The 21,025-nt window shown below is 39.7% G+C and overlaps 1 long non-coding RNA gene across 2 annotated transcripts in view; it reads left to right on the top strand.

Moving 5' to 3' along the window:
- The first annotated feature begins 18,591 nt into the window (after positions 1-18,591).
- Positions 18,592-21,025, top strand: part of LOC118252030 (uncharacterized) — a 57,383-nt gene continuing 54,949 nt past the window's right edge. The window contains exons 1-2 of one of the 2 annotated variants that reach the window (XR_004780025.2): positions 18,592-18,746; positions 19,825-20,009. This is a non-coding gene — a long non-coding RNA (uncharacterized LOC118252030). The remainder of the gene's footprint in view (positions 18,747-19,824; positions 20,010-21,025) is intronic. The other variant, XR_007708738.1, reaches the window with a different exon arrangement.

A 21,025-nucleotide genomic window follows, 5' to 3' on the forward strand; every position in this document is an offset into this window, starting at 1 on the left:
TTATGAGACTTTCGCTTATCTGTAGTGTGATAGGATGGAGGTTTTTATAGTAAATCTTCAAAGAATCTCCATCTCTGATTCATGTAGATGGATTTCTTACTGAAACACTCTTCTGGCATGTGAAAGCAGATGAATAATTCTTGCTTTGTTTCCTTGGTTATAAAGGGAAATGATTTCTCTTAACAGTAAATGATTGCAAGAAGCTTATTCATGCCATGGTTTGAGAAAGTATGTGGAAAATATGGCCATGGCAGAATTGCAGTTTGGCCTTAATCCCAAATTCGCATGGGTACGGGGTTCACCTGAAGGACTCTATAGTACAAGAATTGTGATCACAAAAAGAGAGCTAGGGAAATGGATGAAGTATAAATAGGACTTCCAGACCTGGATGCTACCTAGCAAAAAAGACACGCATTGGGTGGAGAGAGACCAGAGGTGAGCAAGAAGGATGGCAAAAGAAAATGTAAGCTGTGAAGGCAAACTGAAAGAATTTGGTTTGTTTAGTCTAGAGGTTAAGCAAAGAAGATAGAGAAGATGTAAGCAAAAAGCTGCTGTTTGAAGGAAGAGAATGATCTGTTTTTCATGTCCGCTGGGGACGGGACAAGAACTGATGAGCTTAAATTAAAGCAAAAAGAGATTAGAAGTTAGATATGAGGGGAAACTTTGCAGTTGTAAGGATAATTAGTCACTGGAATAGATTGCTTAGGGCTGCTATGGAATCACTTCAGCTCTGTAAGAACAGGCTTGGCAAACATCTGCCATAGGCAGCAATGCCTGTGCCTGGGAGCAGCAAGGTAAACGAGGGATGGCTGGGGCACCTTCCTGTCCTTCATCTCCTAATTTCTTTGATGTACTGGTTGTATTTCTCATTCTCACACTGCTGCTTTTTGGCACCCCATCCACCCGAAAAATCTTGGGTAAAATGGAAGATGTTTCTTTGCCTACTTCCATCAATTGTCAGGAGGACAAATATAGCATAAACTTTTATGACTGAAGAAGAGTTAGCCTGTAGCTGATTTTGCTTGGGAGCCCAGCTTTAGGGCTACCACAACTCCTGCAACATCTGCTTCACTGTGGGGTAGCAGGAAACAGCTTCTATTACACTTTATCAGCAAAAAGTCAGATCCAAAAGTGACAGGGCAAGCTCAAAAGGAAAAACAGCTGTTGATGAGACTAGTGACTGTGCTGTGGGCCTCAGCAAAATAAAACTTGATGGGAAGGGAAAGCAAAGTATCGCTTCATTCAGCTTGAAGAAAAATTTCCATGGTCACAGATTAGCAAATGGATTTATTCAGCAGTTTTGCACAACCTGTTATTCACACTGCTGCTTTGCACGTTATTGTCAGCTGTCTCAGTCACCCTGGCAGCGCCTTCCTCAAGGCCCCAGTACATGGGCTGGTTTTAACCTAACAGCGGGGGTTGTTTCACAGAGGAAACAAGGTGGGGATTGCAGTTGCATAGGTCAATTCTGTTGGATAAAAGGAAATGGTGGATATGTTCAGTTCTGTAATTGTACAGGCTTCATTAGAGCAGTAGGCTACAATAAGGGAAAAGAGGGAGGGCTCAGGAGTGCATAATGTCAAAATTGCCAGTGCTCAAATATTGAGCGGTCTGTAGTACTGAGAAGACATAAACTATCATCCTCAGATTATTTTCTCTCAGATTTAGGGCTAACCATTGACTTTAAAACAGAATTTAGCCATAAAATCAAGTAAAAGCTTTATTGCACTAAATTAAGTGGTGTTAAAGCATCCTAGTTCCTTATTTGTCTTTTCAGAAAACATTTCAAAAACTGTGGTTGTTATTTAGAAAGAAAAGCTGGAATTCTTGCTACAAGCAAGGCATTTATTGTCAGTGGTATCTACAAGGGATATTAAAAAGATAGCGTGTCATAATGTCCACTCCTTTAAATTCCTTCTTTCATCTTCGGTTTAAACCTTTTATTGAATAACTATCAAAATATTGTTTGAATAGAAAGACATATTTAAAAGCAGAGGCGTTAAATTGTGCAAAGTGTGTGTCTGTGTGTATCCATCTATATAGTTACAAACCTGCATTGCATAAATGCAAAAAAATACCCCAAATTTGGTGAGGTGTCTGTGTGTGTGTGTAGCTGTTAATGAGCCAAGTGAGCTGAAAAGCAAACAGGATGTGCCTCATTTCCCCTGATGAGCTTTTCTGAGCAGGATCCTGGAATTTGCCTTCAGGTGAAATGTCAGGGATTGCACTTTCCCTTGGGAGAGCCAATTCTAATTAAGCAGCATACAGTCAAAATCATCTCTTTGTTCTGCCTTTATTGAGAAGCACTTGAATACCAATTTTGTCAGTGCACTACAGTTGCACGCTACCTGAATGTATCTGAGTACTGCGGTGTTACAGTGGAGTGTAGGAGTGAGTATAAAAGTGATGGTGCCTACAAAATCTGCTAAGTGGAAGGAGCAATAGCTGATCCTTGTTATACCAGCTTTGTTTTCAATTTAGACAAGGTGCAAGTAATGAAAACTTGTTAATTAAATAGCATTTTGTTGGATTTATTTAACCTGGTGACATAAATGGCACACTTAAAACAGTGAAAGCTAGTCTAGCAAAACACTATAGGATATGGAAAACTTACCCAAACAATATGGAGAGACTGCAGTTTATGCAGGAGAGGAAATTATTTTAATTAAATGGGAGTTGTATCTGTTTAACCTGAATTTTATACTGCTTTTTTTCATAAGCATTCCAGGAGATGATATTGCACAGAGTGGTACAGAGAAATCTCTGTATGATTTTGTATGTTGGTATATGGACTCAAGATAGTATAAAGATGCAAAAACAGATTTCCTATGCACATTTGTGCCTCTGGAGTCCAAGAACATTCAATGTGTGGTTTTTAAGCACATCAGAAAAGAAAAGCAGAATCAAATGTGGGTGTACATCTGGCTTTAAATTTTTTACTTCCTTTCAATTTTAATCCATTTTGGTTGAGCTGAGCTGTTATTAGTAAAGGACTGATTTACTACCCATAGCTGTGTGTTAGTTGTGTAATAAGCCTGATCTGCTCAGAGCACATCTCAAAATAAGCCTGTGAGATATTGGACAGTGACACCTTCTTTTTCAAAAATTTGTAGGCATTGGACAAAGTTCATGGAAGAGGCATTAAAGTGAGATTTACTGATTCATGGGTTACATTTTGCACTGTCTTCAGTGGTATGCTTAAGGCAATGATTTACTCTATTAATGTTCAAAAAAAAAAAAAAAGTAAATCTGGACCACGTTGGTTTATGCTGAACTTGGCCACGTTATTTTTCAGAGATGTTTTGAAACTTCCTAGGGTTGGTACTGGAGTGGATTTACATTCCTTCAGTTTTTGGAGCAGGTTACAACTCAAATAATTCTCCAGATTCTAACACGTAAATTATTCAGACTTGTCAAATTTCACCCATTTTTATTTACTAAAAGTTGCCAAATTCTGCATAGTCTGTATAAGATTTTCAACTGACTTCACTAACTTGCAGATAAGCCTTTGCACATGTAGTGAAATCCTTAACCTTGTGAGAATTGTACAGTCTGTGTTTTTGTACTTTCCTAAGAAGAGTTCTTCTGAGCTGCTTTGATTTGAGACTTGTATTTTACTAATGGACATTTTGCTTTTACACTATGTGGAATCAACTGGATGTGATTATAAATGAGTGTGATTATGACAGTGAAACAAGATTTTTAGAAGCATCTATTAGTATTTAGTTGTCCAGCTTTTGGGATATGTTAAAAGTTTGTGATTTCAAAGGGAATTGAGATCTGTTTCCGAAAATGGGATTTATCTGGAACCTCACACATTCATCATTAGTACTAAAAGTTCTCCAATGAGAAATAACACATTGTTCAATTTAAATGTGAAAACGGGGTGACTACTTTTGGCAGTAATTACTCAAGAAATCTTGTTCTTGACCTTAAGAAATTCTCCTTGAGAAATCCTGTAATCACAGTTGGTGAGGCATGTTGGGTGTATTTAGCAATTAGGAAGTGGCCATCAGATAGCATAAAACTGCAGGTCACTATCTTGAAATGTGAAATATGTCAACCCTCTGCCAGGCCTGCAGCCTTCCAGATCTTCCATATTATCGCCATTGCTGTATTTAGCAACCGAGACAGCTTCGTTGCACAGGTTGTGGTGGGACATGATGCAAAAAGTGCAGGAGCTGTGTTCCCCAGGGATCATTGTGCAAGTTGCAAGGCATCTTTAAAATGCTCCCAGAAATGACATACCGCTTGCAGCTGAGGCAGAGCAAGATGCTCATTTGGTGAGCATGTCTCCTTTTGGCTTGAGCAAGATGACTTCTTGCCATGTATGTGCTTCAGGCTCTGTTTTCTTTTATTTTTCTATTGTCAGACATATAGTAATGCCAATGAAGAACTGAAGAGCCACTTGGATTAATATTGGCTAATGTGATGCTGGCATAGTTAGGCATCACAACTGTTCTGCTGGAAAGGAACATTTTTCTTTCTTCATTTTATTTCCTATTAAGCTTCGTTCCCTTTGAGAAACAAACTGAGGTATCACTGCAGGAATCAAACAAGCATACATACAAGAGAGACATTAACGGTCTGGCTCAGGCACTTACGTTAGTGAAGAGCTTCTTGGTGGTTTTCGTAACACTTGTTTTCCAATAAATTTTCTTTTTGAACATACCTGAACATAGCAAACATTTCCTAATCTGTTTTGGTTCTTCCAGAATACTATTTCTGTACCTTAGGTAACTCACCGTTCTGACATATTTTGGTGTGAACACTTAAGGTTGCTTTTTTAGTTTAGTAACTCAGCTTCTGATGCATGGATGTTGTTGTAAGTGAGGCTGCGAGAGTTAATTAAGCTTCATGGTGGAATGCTTTATTGATTTGACAGATTATTCACTCTGTAAAACTGAAAACATTTTTATGCATGATGTAGTACCATAAGGAAGTTTGGTAAACGTTTTGAACAGATATCTTTTAACCTGGAAGATTTATAGGCTCTTCATAGGCCTGTAAGTTAGGGGAAAAACAAAAACAACACACACAGAGGATGAAAAAAAATGACACTGTGACTGATGAGATTAAAGAGCTTTGTAGTATTTTTGGCTCTATTCCACGTTTATGTAATATGAATAATATAGTTTAAATGTAGGGGAGTTAATAGTGATTGCCACTTGGCTAAAATCAGGGCTTGCTCAGGTTTAAGGTAGCATTGGTTGCTAGAGGAAATCACACATGCATTGTCATCTTTGTTTCTGAGATAAACAGGAGTTAGTCTGAATTCAAATGAATTAAAAATTTGTTTTTGTTGGTTAGAGAGGAAAGAACCTGACGGAGGTTTGTCTGTCCTGTACGGCAAACAAAACGCGAGGCAAGAGTGAGCATTGGTAAAACAGAAGGTCCTGGGTGGAACCTGTCTGAGGTGTAAGTGCTGATGGAGATTCAGTGCAAATCAGATAAAAGTAAACTTGTCCCAGAAGTCTTCAATGTTGGAGCTTGCTTACATTGCTGTATTGCTGCAGCTGGCCGTCAGCACAATGTGAGTGGGTCAAGAGATCTATTCCTCGTGCCATAGATGTCTGGGCATACAGCTCCAGTTCTCACCAGTGCTGGGAAAGCAGTGAGTTTGTTTAGGCAGTACAGAAACAACAGCAAAACTCCTTAAATAATTGTTTAGATAATATCGCTCATTTGAGATTGTATTCACTGCTACTAATTAAATTGTCGGCCTAACAAGCAAAGAGGTAAATTTTGGCACCATACTAAACCACAACAATTATTAATGTAATTAAGCTTAGTTATCTGTGTAGATTAGCAGAATACGGCATTTAGTATGGCATAAGCATGTAGCTTAAGCTGTGTTGTGTAATGGGGTATAACATAGGAAAAATCCTTCATTTTTTCCCTTGAGCAAAACAGCAGTAAGAAGAGAGGATGCCTCAAAGATACACTTTGCAGAGTTAGAACAGAACTGCTGATTGATAACAGAGGAAATTTAATATTCTTATTCTCTGACTAACTTTGTAGTAAAGCCAAGCTCTTAGAAACAGTTGATTACAGTTTCAGTAAAAATATTTAGATGACAGCTGTAAGCCTTCATCATTTCTACACATATGTTACAGAGCTCTTTTGTTGTTTCAGTATGTGTAAAGGAAGAAGTCAAGACGAACAAGTAAGAACAGATCTGACATCCTTAAAGTTATTACCAGCAAAAGCATTGAAAAGACAAGGCAGGTCATTTGCTCCCACCCCCCGAGTTTAACTAAACATGGTGTGAATTATTGATGGATGGGGTTTGCGCCTCAGTCAGCATTTCTCTGCCAGGCTGCACATGCCACGTAGCGTGAAGGGATCTGTGAGGTGGATAGTAGTTGGGACACGCTGAAGAGACGGGAAAAATCCCTTCTTGCCTACCTAATAATAAAATCTCATTATCAGTCTAGGTTTGAAATCTGTTTAGACTGTCGGTTCTGTGTGAGAATATTGAGGCTTTTTCTTCGCTCTCCAAAGGTGATGGATTGATGAGAATTTCCCATTCTCGGTATTGAAGTCCTTAATAGCCTGGTTCCATGTTGTGTGGCCAGCACGTTGCTACAAACCCTATTGAATCAGCTAGCTGAAGTGAGCTAGGCATTGTCAGCATCCCGGTGGTGCTTTATTGATCCTGGAATCAGACTTCATCTATACCGCTTCTCAGGTAGCTTCTCTGCTGATGCATGTTGGTGCTCGCTGTGCTACTGATGGAGTTGGCTGCAGTCAGAAACAGCTGGCGAGGATTACCTTCCTCTAGGCTGTCATGCTGGCTTTTACAACTGATTTTTTGGCAGGGTGAGGGGCTGAGCTGCATTCTGCAGCCGGGGAAGATGCTGACATGGCTAATTCCCATCCTTTTGTGGCTTTGCAAACTTGCTGCCAAATGGCTGCAGTTCTGAAGAGCTGAACTGTATGCAGAGGAAATGATTCTCTCCAAGCCTATGGGTTGCTGGAAATTTTAAAGAGAATCCTTTTCCAGGGACTTTTATTGAGCAGTGTTTGAAGACAGGTTCTGTTTTGGACTTACGGTTTCAAGTATTTATTTTCATGAGAAATGTTAGTAACAGATGTTCCTTTGGGAAAAGAGACCCGTCCCTTGACAGTATTTTTTTTTTTTTAATTTCTTGATCTCATGTGTTTATAATCAAGGCATTTCTGCCCCACCAAAAATACTGTTTTGGCAGTGCTCTAGTATTGTGTGCTTTATTAACAGTGAAGCAATCATACACTGTAAACAGTTTCAAGCAAGCTGAAAAGCAGGACAATGCCATCCACATGTGCTGTATAATGAAAAATCCTGAAACAGGAATTGGGGGAACTTCCTATGGAAGTGACAGTGCATTCTCAACAAGTCTCTTCACGTCAAGTATTCTGTATGCGGACTGAGAGGTGATGTTTACATGCACTCAGTTGCTGATTTATTCATAATACTTTGAGTCATTTGTCCTTGTCTTAATACACACTGTAGTTTTCTGGTATTTTTATAAAAAAAAAAAAAAAGGAAAAAAAATCTGATATCTAGAAAAGTATATTTTGACTGTTCACTCCATTGAACTCTGTTCCTTTTGTTTTCTTCCTGAAAATTATTTTTGCTTAAATATTTTGATGTGGGAAGGTCTTGACAGGGCTGCTTACTTTGACAACAAATTCAAGTGTCATATAATAGACTTATTTATGGCAGTGGATTTGAAATGTGTAGCTGTGAATATCAAGAATGGAGAAGAAGGTTCTTGTCATGCTCTGGAGAATTTCCTAACATCCCAAGCACCTGAGAGTCCACCCAGACTAGTTGGGAATTCGAATTCTCAGTACTGCAATGCACTGTTGGAAAGGATTATTTGTGGAATGGTTCAAGAGTAGTATTTAATCATGCCTTTTGTTCTACCTGTGTGAATAGGAAGACAAATCTTAATGCAGGTTTTGCTTAGGCTTTGTCAAGTTGTGACTGGCTAGCCTCATAGGCAGAATAGAACTGAAAATGTCTGTATATTAATGCATGGAGAGCAAATGCTTGTGAGGAAACCTCGTCTGTCTGTGTGGAAACTTCTAGCAGTGTGCAAGCCTGTTTTGTGTGGTGAGATAAAAAGAAAACAAGCTCTAGATGTGGTCTCTGTCATGATCTGCTGTAGCTGGTCTTGATCCAAGCTCTCAGTTGACCATTATCTAATAACATGCCAGGAAAAGAGCTGTAACTCTTTTAAAGTGTTTGGTAAAACTTTGCCCCAAACTAGCCTAATGGGAAGATACTCCACTCCAAGTAGAGTGTTTATTTTATGCCCCTGTAAAAAGGTCTGTCCTCTTCTTCCCAAGCTGCACCAGAACCCCTTGGTTTGGAAAACAAAGCTGGTGTCCTGTCCCAGTTGTACAATAGCTTCACCCTTGCTGGGACAATGTGGGAACGCAGTGGCAGCAGATTCCAGGGAAAAAAAAGCATCTGAACACTTTCCCTAAATTATCATTTACCTCCTAGACTCTTACCATCAAATACTGAAAGGTACTCAATTTGACTTGGAATCCAAATCAGGCCTTAAAATTAAACAAGCGCCCAGACACCAACTCAGTGCCCCAAAAGTGAGAGGCAGGGAGCTGCTGAAATGCGAGGTCATGTCCAGAGCAGGATACAGGCTCCATGAGCTCATCCGAGATGTGGTGGTGGCTGTGTGTGCATGCACACGTGAGAGATTTGTGCCTGAGGCTGCTGGGTGATGCCTCCAGCAAGGGGAACCCGAGGAAGGAAGGAAGAGAGGAGGGAGCGGGAGTGTGGATGGAACAGCAAACCACAAAAACATCTCTTTGATCTCTAGGGGGAAGAAAAGAGCACTTAAAGTGAAAGGCTGCGAGTCAGAAAAGCTGCACTGCTGAACTAATTGTAAGATAAATTGCAGGACCTTCAAAAAACAACCATAGTAGTCAAGGTGGTACATTGTACGATAGCCACATTACAGAATTAGTAAACATACTATAACTGATTGCACATTTTTCTGTGAACTTCCAAACTGCCCTCACGTAATACTTCACCTTCCTACTGTTTTATTAGTTAGCCAATGCAATGTATTCAGAGAAATTTCAACAAAACAGTTGCACAACTAAAGTCGATTGGGTGTTTTTGTGGTCTTGGATAACTTAGCTCATGATGCATCATAACCTGTTTTTTTTTCAAAGAAGGTTTGATATTCTTTGATCATTTGTAGCCATTTTTCAGAAGAGGTCCCTCACTCATTTTTTTGGATTCTTTGTGGTTACAGTGTGTGAGCTGTGCCGTGCATAACAGCACATATGGTGCGTTGGGACTGCCATAATTCCAGGGCCGTGCCACCATGTGGTACGTAGAAAGGGAATGAGGGATGAGCATATTGTTTGTTGCCAAAGAAAGTAAGTCTGAGCTCATTCCTGAAAGCTGTAGTTCCTGATGTGTAGGCACTTCTTGAGAGCTCAAAATCATGAGATACAGCAGTGGGTCTTACAGGGAAGGCTGTGCAGCATATATCCTCTGTGGGCATCAGAAAGCCCAGGAAAGCTCCATCTGAGCTTTACGTTCCTTCATGCCCTCTTCCCTTTCTCATCTCTCATTTCTCCACTTCTGAAAATGTTCTCTCTGACAGCCATATGAAGAGTGAGACTTTTATTTTAACTGCTGGGCTTCAGTCTGAGATTGAGATCTGTTGTGTGCATGCAATGGCAAGAAGCTGACAGGGAGGCTGCCTCCTCCCTTCCATTCCTCTCCCCTGTCCTTGGCAGGCCGAGAATTGTGTGAGGGATGTAGGCTGGCAGCTGCTTGGCTGTGCTTCCTCCTGTGAAGCCTTCAGACCCGAGCACTGTGTCTGTGTGTGAGAGAAAATGAGGGGAAAAGGAGTCCTTGGGTTAATACTTCAAAGAGGTTGTACCTGGAGTGGAAGGGCAAGAGGGAATGTGGGTGAGCAGGAGGGTAGACAGCTGGGATTGGGGGACAGGCTGGCCATGCTGAGGTAGCACAGACATGAGGTCCCAGCTGCTGGGAGCCCTCTCAGGGCACTACAGGCACTTGCGTGCACAAGGGGTGCCTTGAAAGTCCTGCACGTGTCTGTGTAACTGCTGGTGGTTGGGTGGACCTATGTCTGGACTCTCCAAGTGCTGTGGATGTGCGTGGAACGGCAGTGCATGCAGTGATGCGAATTGTAAGCCTTGTCTGAGATCCTGCTTGGTGCCTCCCTTGCTGTTATTTGACTGGCAGCACCAGATTTTCTGGCTTTTGAAGTTATTAAAGCATACTTGTATTTCCAAAGAGAGAAAAAACAGCAGTCGCTGTAGATCAGCTTTTCAGTCGAGGTTTTTTTTTTGTTTGGTTGGTTTTTTTTTGATTCACTTAAGAAAATGTTGACTTAAATAATGGTATAAACAGAATCCATATGAAAGTTCTTGTTATTCTCTTTTGTTTTCTATATGTTGTATTGCTGTGATGGCATCAAGGAGATTACCCTTTGCAGGAGTGCAAGACACCGAATCCTTCACAGCTCTGTGCAAAATGTTGCCCTGTGGCATTTCAGCACAACAGTGCAGCTTGTTGCAATTAAACTGTTTTTTCTTCCATGTTCCTATCTAAATGTGCCTCCTCCTTCCTGGAAAATTAAGTGGCTTAAACCTTAATGGGAGGGTGTGCAGACTGTAATGTTCCTTCATGTGTTCTCAGATGGGCTTGTCTGATTTTTCTCCTTAAGCTGCAGGAAGAAGCTGATACTTACAGGCTTTTTACCTTTTAAAAGAGTATAGAATTGGGGGATGGATATTTTTTATTCACTTTTTAGAGGCAGAAAAATCAAATCACTATTGTAACAATTTTCAGTTTTTGATTACTGCAACCACAAAGTGCCTAAGTGTAAGTTGTCCTAATGTAACGACTAGAAGGATGTTGGAACTCTTCTCATGAATGCAAAGACGTGCATCATGCCAAGCTAACTTGCTAGAATTGCATCTGTTGCTTGGTTCTGCCCTACCATTTTGCTCCAGAGCTGGGGTAGGCATGAGAGTGCACTGTGTTCCCTAACAGAGCCATCCTGCTGCAAAGTGTCAGACCTTTTCTCATCTGAAAGGACTGGCCTACACCTTTCTCATTGTTTAAATAAACAACAACAAACTGATTGCTTTAGGGAAGCCGTAGCAGCTGTCAATTTAACTTCTTTGAGCCTCTTTGTACCTAGGATTTTTGTGACCATTGTGCCAGGAAGCCCTGCCTTTTTACAGCCAAAGATAAACATGTTACTTAGACTTATTTTGGTATAAAAGTGAATTTGCATAAATGCGATTTGTTTTTCTGGTGCTAGCAAGCCTGTCAACTTCAAATGGAAGCCTTGTTGGTTCTGCTGGTGCCCATTCCTGGCAGTGCAAATGTATATATGAAGAGATGATATAAAAAAAAAGGGGGGGGGGGTGGAGGGCAGAACTTATTAGATTACATTCAGCTCTGTAACTGCTAGTTTTTTTTACAGCTTTCTGAAAAAAAAATGCTTATTAGAAAAACAACTACCACACTGAGGAGAAGAATCAGGGCTATTTCAAGCATATTATTTCACTGTTTCTTGCCAGTGGGAGACTCAGGGAGGGGGCTGGGGGTTTACAGTGGCTAGACAGACCATTAAATTGGTATTAAACACTTTTCCATATGAAGGAAGTCCCCTTCTGCCAAATATCCAGGAGCAGGGGGATTGGTTTCAATGCAAGTACTGCTGGGATGGGGCTAGATAAACTTTGAAATATTAAGAGGTCGCTGGGGTCAGGGCGCAGGCTTCAGAGCCCGTCTGGCTGGCTTCCTTGTAGACTCTTGGAGAGCTGGCACACCGAAGCAGCATGACGTCCTGCATAAACATCTGATCCTCCTGACCAGTTTTTTCCATGGTATTAACTTTCTTAACGCAGGGGGGAGGGGGAATAAAAAAAAAAATGACCAAAGCTGTTTTATATCAATTTTTACCATGCGGAGCCACAGCAAGATTCCTGTGCTGTCCTACACAATAGAGAGGGCAAAAGAAGAAAAAGCAGGTTGCCAAGCTGCTTGTATAGATTCACAAACTTTGCTCTAGTTCCTAAAATAGCAGCACAACACAACGGAGGGCTCCTCTGAAGTGATGATAAAATGCACTGCTATTGATTTTTCAGCTGGTTAATCAAATGGAAAAGATAAATAATATAGACCATGCAAATCTGGAAGGATGCAGAGGAATGCTAAAACTCCAAATCAAATAAGTGGTAAGAGGACTGGCTAACTCCCCAAAGCAAAGAGAACCCAAGTGGAGCAACACTGTCAGGATGGAGGCCTGGAGATCAATCCCAGGTTGTGTGGGCAGTTGGCACTTTCGTGTTGCTGGTCGTTGTCCCTTTGGGGCCATAAGTTGGTGCCACAGGAGCTAGTGCCGTTCCAGGCTGCTGAAGCTGCATGTTGTCCTCCGCAAAGGTCTTTGGAAACCAGTTTGTCCCACGGGACTGCTATGCGCAATGCAATCATGCTTTCTGTTTGGAAACCAAGACAGCTAAGGGGTAGCAATGTCCTGGCTAAATTGAGTAAGGTGGGGCTGAAGCCTTGGCTGACTGGATACGTTTCACTTTCCTGGAGACTAGAGCCAAGAAGAATTAAGGATTTGGCCCGTAACTTCTATTATTAAGAACATCTCTTCTGCCCAGCTTGGCTTTTGTTCACTGAAGAGCAATCTTTCGACTTCAAAATACTGATCTCAGTTCAGTAAAAACAAGCAAGCGGAAAATCTCTTTCTGTGTTATCATAAACTTCCCTTTTATACGCTGGAGTTTTGCTTGGTTGTGCTTTAATACAGACTCTAGATTCTGGAAATAAACTAATAGGTTTCCTTTTCTGAGCTTGACCATGAAAAAGTTCATTAATGATCCTGTATACAGCTCGGTACAAACTTAGACAGCACTCTACATGGGAATCCACCGGTGCAGAGCTTGGTGGAGGCAGCTCTGCTCATTTCCAGGGGAATTTGCTTGGTATCTCTGTACTAGCAGATGGTATTGTAGTAGCTGAGCTTTACCCAGAGAATGTGGAACCATTAAGTAGTCAGTGAAGCAGCTCAGGAGTCTGCATTTTCAATACAGAAGCATGATGGTTTGTTAAATCTGCTAGTTGGTTGTGTAAAAGAAAGAATTGCTTTCTATTTTAAATCTGGAAACTATTTTTTCATAAACATAGCTTCATTTGCAAAGCTGTTTTGTTGTTTCTATAAGCAGTGGTGCCTGCCCTCCTGCCTACAGAAATATAACCTTTTCTGGAAGCCCTTGAGGGCCAGATGCTACAACCCTATGCCTATAACCTGACCAGAGAGCAAAGCAATTTGATCATAATGGGCATGCATATATATGTACAAGTGCAATAGGACTGATTCTATGGTTCATAGTTTGCACGTGATCAAAATGCACTTTGTGGGTGATAGGTTTGCATCCGAAGCATATGCATTCCTGCCATAAGGCTGGAAGAAAATCTGCTGTATGTTGAGAGTGTTTGTTTTCTATTGCATACAACATCCAAATCTGTTCATCTGAATAAAAAGGGACATGCCAGGTTATACTCCAAGATATTGTGACGACTAGTCAGTCAGCCATGAAGGCAGAGACTCTAATGACACAGAAGACCAGTGAGTGTAGCATGTAGGGGGAGAGCAGGAACAAATTAAATGACAAAGGCAACCAGAAAAGGTGGAGTATGTTGCACTAAAAGCTGAAAATAACTCCGGGAGATGAGAAACCCTGTGGTATGGGGTGTGGGGGGGAAACCAGAGCTTAAAGAAGAGAGCAGTGGAGACCACAGCAATGACCATAGTCCATTTTTATTTTAACCACTTACAGGAAGGCGGTGAGTCACCTCTTCCAGAGATCTTTGATTTATTAGCGAGGTGAGTTTCCTGCTATGGAAATTGGAGCCAGGAGAACTGCCAAAGAGGGAGGAAGAGTGTGCACAGATATCTTTGTAAGCTCTGCAAGGGGGGGAGGAGGAGGAGGAGGAGGCAACCGTTTGGCTGGGGAGAGGAACGTACCAGAGACACAGAAGTCAGAGAGCAAGAGTTATGTTAGCCCTCATAAAGATGAAAAATATAAAAATATTGTCAGAATTTCAGATAAAAAATGCACACCAGTAAATTAAGCATTCTGACTTTTATTTTTATGGATTGGTGAGTGCAGAAAAATTCAGTCTTGAAACTAGAATACTCCAGTAGGTCATTGGAAGGTCATCTGTCCAATAAGTTACAGAGCTATGTTAATTTGTTCCACATTGGGCTTGAAGCCTACAATGAGGTGAAACAGAATTTTATGGAAATGTTTTTACTGAAGAAAAGCTCAAATTTTCAGGTCCTGTCATTTGTGTGCTCTTTCTGGACCTGACTGGAGAGCTTCAGAACCTTCTGGTAGTACGATGTTGAAATGCGTATTCTTCTTATATGATTTTGATTTTAAAAGATTTTTTCTTTTTTAATTCAAATTTTTCCACTTGAAAATGTTCTGAGAAGTTGTAATAGACAATAAAGCCCATCAATACAGTAAAACACTTCTGACAAAAATGCAACATGCTGGACTGCATGTCTGCATCACCTGTATGCTGCTTGCTTCTCATTGGAAGGAAGACAGGTCACTTAGAGGTGACCTTAGCTTCACCTTCCAGCTTCTTCCTTAGCTGAAGTGCTCATGGATTTGAACTGAAGTATGTGTATATGTAGATGTGTGGGTATTGATAAAATATTAGCACTGGGCACTAGCAGAAAATAGGATAAATCTGTTTAAAATGCTCTTGAGTAATTACGCAGCAGTAAATAAAAAAAGAATATGTGCTGTGTGTTCACTCACCCACCTTGTCGAGGATCTTTTTTAGCTGTAGAAATTCACAATATCTGAAGCTGATCTTCACAGGAAACCAACAGAAAACCAACTTGTACTTTTTTTTTGGGGGGGGGGGGGGGGGGCTTGACTGGGATTCAGGCTACTGCCACGTGTTCAAATACCTTGGTTTCCATCAAGGTGGTTTCCTTTTGGAGCTTTGCAGTTCAGGCCAAATTATTGGCCAGGTGTTATTCATCCTCAGTAGCTTAGATAAAATATTCATCATCATCATCATGTTAATATTTGTTATGTGGATTCATTTTATGTTGTTTTTTTTTTTCCAATTTCTTCTACCTCTTCAATAACTCCTCAATTTCTTGCTAACCTTAATGCGAAACTAAGTTTATTATTTCGACTTCCAAAGATGATTATTCGGCATTGAGTAAACAACCTTGGCAATGTACTTGCTCACATTCGTCCATAATAACTCCCTGCCCCTATTTTATCGTTTACAGAATTGCTTTCTAATCCTTTTCATGGTTCTTTTTAAAATAGCTTTCTTATATAATAGATAATAACATTTGTTATAAAATGAAAGTAAAACCAATTAAATCTGCCTTATTGTACTTGCAAAAGATTGATGTGTGTAAAGTCTAACAGCTTATTTGGGGATTTTAATCTAAAAGTGCCCTGCAATAACATTCTGTTGTGTTCTGGGAACTAGCTGTAATAGAGAAGCCACTGCCTGCAGAGATGCTGAACTAAATTAAAGTATTGTGTGCTGGTATTCTAGCATCTGCCTCCTACGTTAATCTGTGGAAAATGCCTGAAAATACCCTAAAGTAGCAGCCATTTCTTTGTTTAAGTTTGAAAGCTTTTTGTATCTGTTCTCATTAATGTTGCAGTGCAGAAGATTCACTGTTCAGTAAATGAATTGAACAGAAGCTTCTGCAAACCAAGACCAGACTGCAGTTTTCCCATTTCTGTCTCCATCTTATTTTTTTTTGTTTGTAAAAGGTTTCAATTTGAGCTCTAGGGACCTGGGTTTTACTATGCTTGCTTCAACATATGTATTTCCTGCTAGGAAGAAGCAAACTAGTTAAAACAGAATGAACACTTCAAAAATTTAAATATTATGCTATCTGAATGATTGAGGATTTCTTGATCTACCTTAGTCTTTCGCTTGAGTTATATTTGCATATATGAGACTGTAAGTGTATACTTTCTCTGAAAGGTGTGTTCTGAAAACGCTTCATCTTCATTGTAAAGTCTCTCATTTTGCTCCTCCTTTATAACACTTTCATTCATCCAGCCCTGGATTGAGAAACAATGCCATGTGATTTACGACTGTATATGATATAAATAGCTGAAGCTCTAAGAGCAGCAAGTAGTAAACAGACTGTAGGCAGTAATATATTTGTGGTATTTTTATACATGAATAATCCATGAGTTTATTAAAAAAGTCTGTTTATAGATAATTTAGGAATAGAAGAATGCTTTAATTCTTGAAATAAGTTATCGTCTCCAGCTTCAAAAATAATTCTGTGAAATGAAAAATAAATAATATAGAAAATAACTATGATGTATAGACTTGTCAAATTTAGCAGTTGCTATTTCAGAAAATAAAATATACATTCACTGGGACAAGGGCTGCAAACAGAGTATGCATCTCTGAGGGTGCTCCCCCAGCTGCTAATCTCTGCCATCGTACCTAAGCCATAGGTGAACAACCTTGAGCATCCTCCTTTGGCTGCAGCTGTACTGATTGAAAAGGTTCCTGCTTCCAGCTGCTTGTCCCTGTCCCATGCCTGAACGTTATTGCCCCCCTTTAGAGCAGGCAAAACCATGCCGTTTAAATTGTTTTAGGAGTTTCTATACACCTCTCTGTCTCTGGGCCAGTGAATAAGTTCAGTATTGTCATGCCAAGCACTGTCCTAGCATGCAGTATAGCCCTGCTTGGAGATGCTCTTGGAGTGCTTGGGGCAATCAGGGCAAAGAAGGCCTTCTTCTATACAAGACAGACCAACTGATTTGTAAATCTGGCCTGAAAGAATACCCGTGCTTTATAAATAATGATTATGGCGTTTTTGAGCCCTTCCCTTCATTGTTTCCTTTAGCCAAAGATATCTGTTGAATTTGAACCAAATTACATCCATAGGTTATGACTGATTTGAAAATTATTTTTATAGCTGAAAAACTCATTTCCTTCTCCAAAACAACAACAACAAAAATCCATCAATTCCTTTCCCATCTGAGCTCTTTTCTGCTTCTGATTTAAGTTACTTTTATGGGTTGTAGCAAGCTCCTATATGCCTTTCACCTCAGGTCTCACATACTTAAAAACTATTCTTAGGAAAAAAAGAGGCTCTGTTAGGATAAATTGATATCTTAGAGTGCTTGCAATATGAAAGGTCGTTTACTAATATTAAGTAGGAATAGTAAAAACTAGTTTTAAAATGGTTACAACGGCAACAATTTGAATGGGAAATCAGAAAAGGACTGTGAAGAGAAAATAATGAAGGCATTAGGAAAGTGTCATAGTGCTTCAAACTGACGTTCCTAATATGTATTTAATTAAGAGCCAATAAAGTGGAATTTAAATGTACATAAACACAGTAGAAACTTGTTAATTTGCACTCTAATAATTTGCAGACTTTATAATTCATGAAAAGAAAAAAAAAAGCTTCCTTCTGCCTCTCAGCAATGGTTTAAACTAGAGGCAACAGTGAACTAGCCTGTTATTAATACTTAGATTCTTTGGCAAGTATATGAGGAAGCGGTGGCTAGTGTGTATGACCATATTGTAAGGTATTAACTACTGGATCAGAGTTAATGAAATGAAGTCCAATTTACAGTGCATTATCTTTGCATTCCCCCCTCTTTCAGACAGCACCCAGTGCAACTCCAGGATTTTCACTGATTTGGAGTTGATCATAACAGAGCACTTTTCACAAAGGCACAAACGCACAATTCGCAGTAACTCTCAGGCATTAAAACCATAAATCACTGCCACCAGTGGCCCAAAGGCCTGATCACAGAGGCTTATGAAGGTGCACCTGGAAATTCCTTGGGATTGTTCAAGTTCTCTTCCAGGAGGCTTGAGTGAGTTGTGGTGGTGGCAGGAGGTCAGCTCTATTGCTGATGTGCAGTTCAGTGTCTGCTGGAAAGCTCCCAGTCTTCACAAGTTATTCTCAGCTCCTTTGCCTTAAACAAGCTTTCAGATTGATATGAAGTTTTCCAAGATGAATCCCTATAGGTCAGTTCCTGTCCATTACTGGTGTTGGTGTTCGTAATCAATATAGGTCTGATTTCATTGCCTGCTCTGACTTGTGCAATATATCCAGATCGTGTTGTTTGGTGATGCAGCTTTACTCTCTCTTCCTACAGGCATATTTACATAGAGGGAAAATTGAATTTTATGCTATTCCGTGACACTAGAGATGGTACTAAATTAATATTTGACTATCATTTTTCAGCCACTTCCAACCTGTTATTCTCATGTTGTGTCTGATATTTTCAGCTTTAATGGGTGAGAGTTCATATGGCGTCTAAAAATATTAATCAAACCTAGGGAAATTCTAAACATAGCATATCTACTTAATTCATTTTGTAATTAGATTGAGTTATTAAGTAGATTTTTATTTCTAAACTCATGTTTACTTGAATGAATTATGAATCATTGTTGATTACCACCACAGTATTTATAGTACTTTCCTTTGAATTCCAGGTGTGTGAAATGACCTTGACATACTGCACCAGCTCCACACTCAATCAGGAAAAAAACAACGCAAATTAGTGTGACTGTGTCAGATGAAGATGTTCCAGTTTGCTTTAATTCTGACTAGTTACCCAGAAACTGTCTATCCAGTTGTACGTGAAAACCTGGAGTAAGGGATATTGAGCCAAATTTCATCATCTGCCAGGTAATTATAGGTCTTGTTATCTTCAGCTGGGAGTAACCCATGTAGAGGTATGGGCAGAGTAGGACTCATTTGTATTTGTTCTTCTCCTGTGGTGTATTTGTTTAACCAAACATACTTACCAGCAGCTTTCATTTTGCAGCTAGAAGGCCTGTAGCAAAGTAGAGGAGCTGGCATTTGCATTGAGATTCCAATTAAGTTGAAATTAGCATGAACTTCTGTTCAGTAGCTGATGTTTAATGTATGGCAGATGAAATGGTACTTTGATAAACTGACTCCAAGGATTGTTATGACATTTCTTGTCTGATTCCTACAACGTGATTAGACTGCCATAGTACCATGTGCTTAATAGTTAGTGCTATCTTGTGCCATACCTTTCTGGCACAAGAACTATCCAGATCAGTGTGTAAGGCAAAGCTTGCTTGTACAAACAAACCCCTCAAAACCTGACACACACACCACACTACACTTTAAAAAAAAAAAAAAAAAAAAAAAAAAAAAAAAGCCCCCCTAGACAATTGAAAAACCCATCTTAACTGTTTTGGCAAAAGCAAGGATGAGAACCATTTTAAAATGGCATAGTAAATTACTTTTCTGCTTTATTTTATTTTGTATTTTCATTTAAATAGGTGCTCTCTTAGAAACAGAGTGCATTAGAAATGTTTGCATTACATTCTCTTGGCAAAAACCAACCAAAAAGCATTAAGTACTTCAGCCATATCATGTGTTGCAGAGGCTGACCAGCTCCAATTTCTTCATAAAAGAATTGTTTTTTACTATCATTTTTTGAGGAAATGTGGGTTACTAAAGTTCCATTAAATCTACAGTACTGAGGCTCTAACAAGAAATCAATGTGCCCTGGTGACTTAAACACTTCCCTTTTAGGTGGTCTGTGTTTCTAGAACATATCTCACGTTATGAATTTGCCAAGGCTCATTTAAGCAGAAATTGGTTTGCTTCTGTAGTAGGAGAATTTTCCCCCAGAACAAAAGGGATCGGATCATCTTGTGCTGCTTCTGTTGCAAATGGTACTGTTTCTCTTCACCACATTGCTCTGTTTTTTCCTCCCATTGCTTGCAAGGAAAGCTGCTCAGGCCAAGAGGCAGCAGGAAGCTGTTGACAATGCAGAGAGGCCCCGAGACAGGCCATAATAGCACAAGCCAACTGCTGGGAATTTAGTGCAACATTCCACGGCTGAGAGAAGATGACCAATAAGACAAAAACGTTATCCTGGCAAGGAAGTGCTCAAGGATGTAATTAACAATGGTAAGGGAAGAGAAGAACAGGTATGGAAGTGTGAAATTATCAGAGCTAAGTATGCAAACCTACCCTTGTTGGTCAATGTTAATGATTTTTAAAGAAAGTACGACTGGGGAGCATCAGCTGCATTTGATTTAACTGCTGCTCCATGTGGCAAATTACCATTGCTTCCATTCTCAAAAAATGTTATTTCACAGGGTGGCACTGAAAGGCATGAGGCTTTCCTGTCCTATGGCACCTGTCTTGTGGAAGTTCAGCCTTCACAGTTCCTGGGGAAGTTGTGCCACAGCTGAGAGCCACGTCTCTGCTAGGGCAAACCATACCACATGGGCAGCAATTTTCTAGTGCTCCCTTTCTGAAGCTGAGGCCATCTTCATGCTTTAGTTTTAAAACATGGCTGACAAGATGATTTATCTCATTTTTTTTTTTTTTACTAATGCAGTTGTTCAGCCAATTTTTTTTTATTGCAAGTTATAATTTAATTTGTGTATCTTGGAAAAAATGTTTTGAATTCCTCATGGTAGTCAAGATCTTTTTCAGTCTATTTTTTAACCATTTCTAAATTGTATTGCCTCTTTGGTAAATATCAGTAATTTAATATTTATGGGTTTTGTTCTTTACATATAAATGTTTCTCCTAGGATTAAGCTTGAAATAAATTGCTTCATGTTGTTACCCATTACTTGTATTCATGGGTAAATTAAAGTGTCTGGTTCCCTGTCACTGATTTTTTCAAACGTTAGTAATTAAAACTGTAGAAGCATTTTTAGTGCCAAAGATTAAACAGATATTGGTGGACACACCAGCTTTAGACACAGATTTGGCAGGTAAAATTGAAAGTAAGAATGGCTGATTTTATATTCATCTTTAATTTTAACTTTTCTGACCATCCAGGTATGTTTAAAATGGAAAAATAGATTATGAAAGAGTTTGCCACAATTTTTATTGGCTTGCATCTCTAAAATGAGAACGTGTGAGAAGAGAAACTTGATGTATGTAGAGAGATGTTTACCCATTCTCTAT

The sequence above is a fragment of the Cygnus atratus genome, chromosome 11 (assembly GCF_013377495.2).
Source record: "Cygnus atratus isolate AKBS03 ecotype Queensland, Australia chromosome 11, CAtr_DNAZoo_HiC_assembly, whole genome shotgun sequence".
Lineage (NCBI taxonomy): Eukaryota > Metazoa > Chordata > Aves > Anseriformes > Anatidae > Cygnus > Cygnus atratus.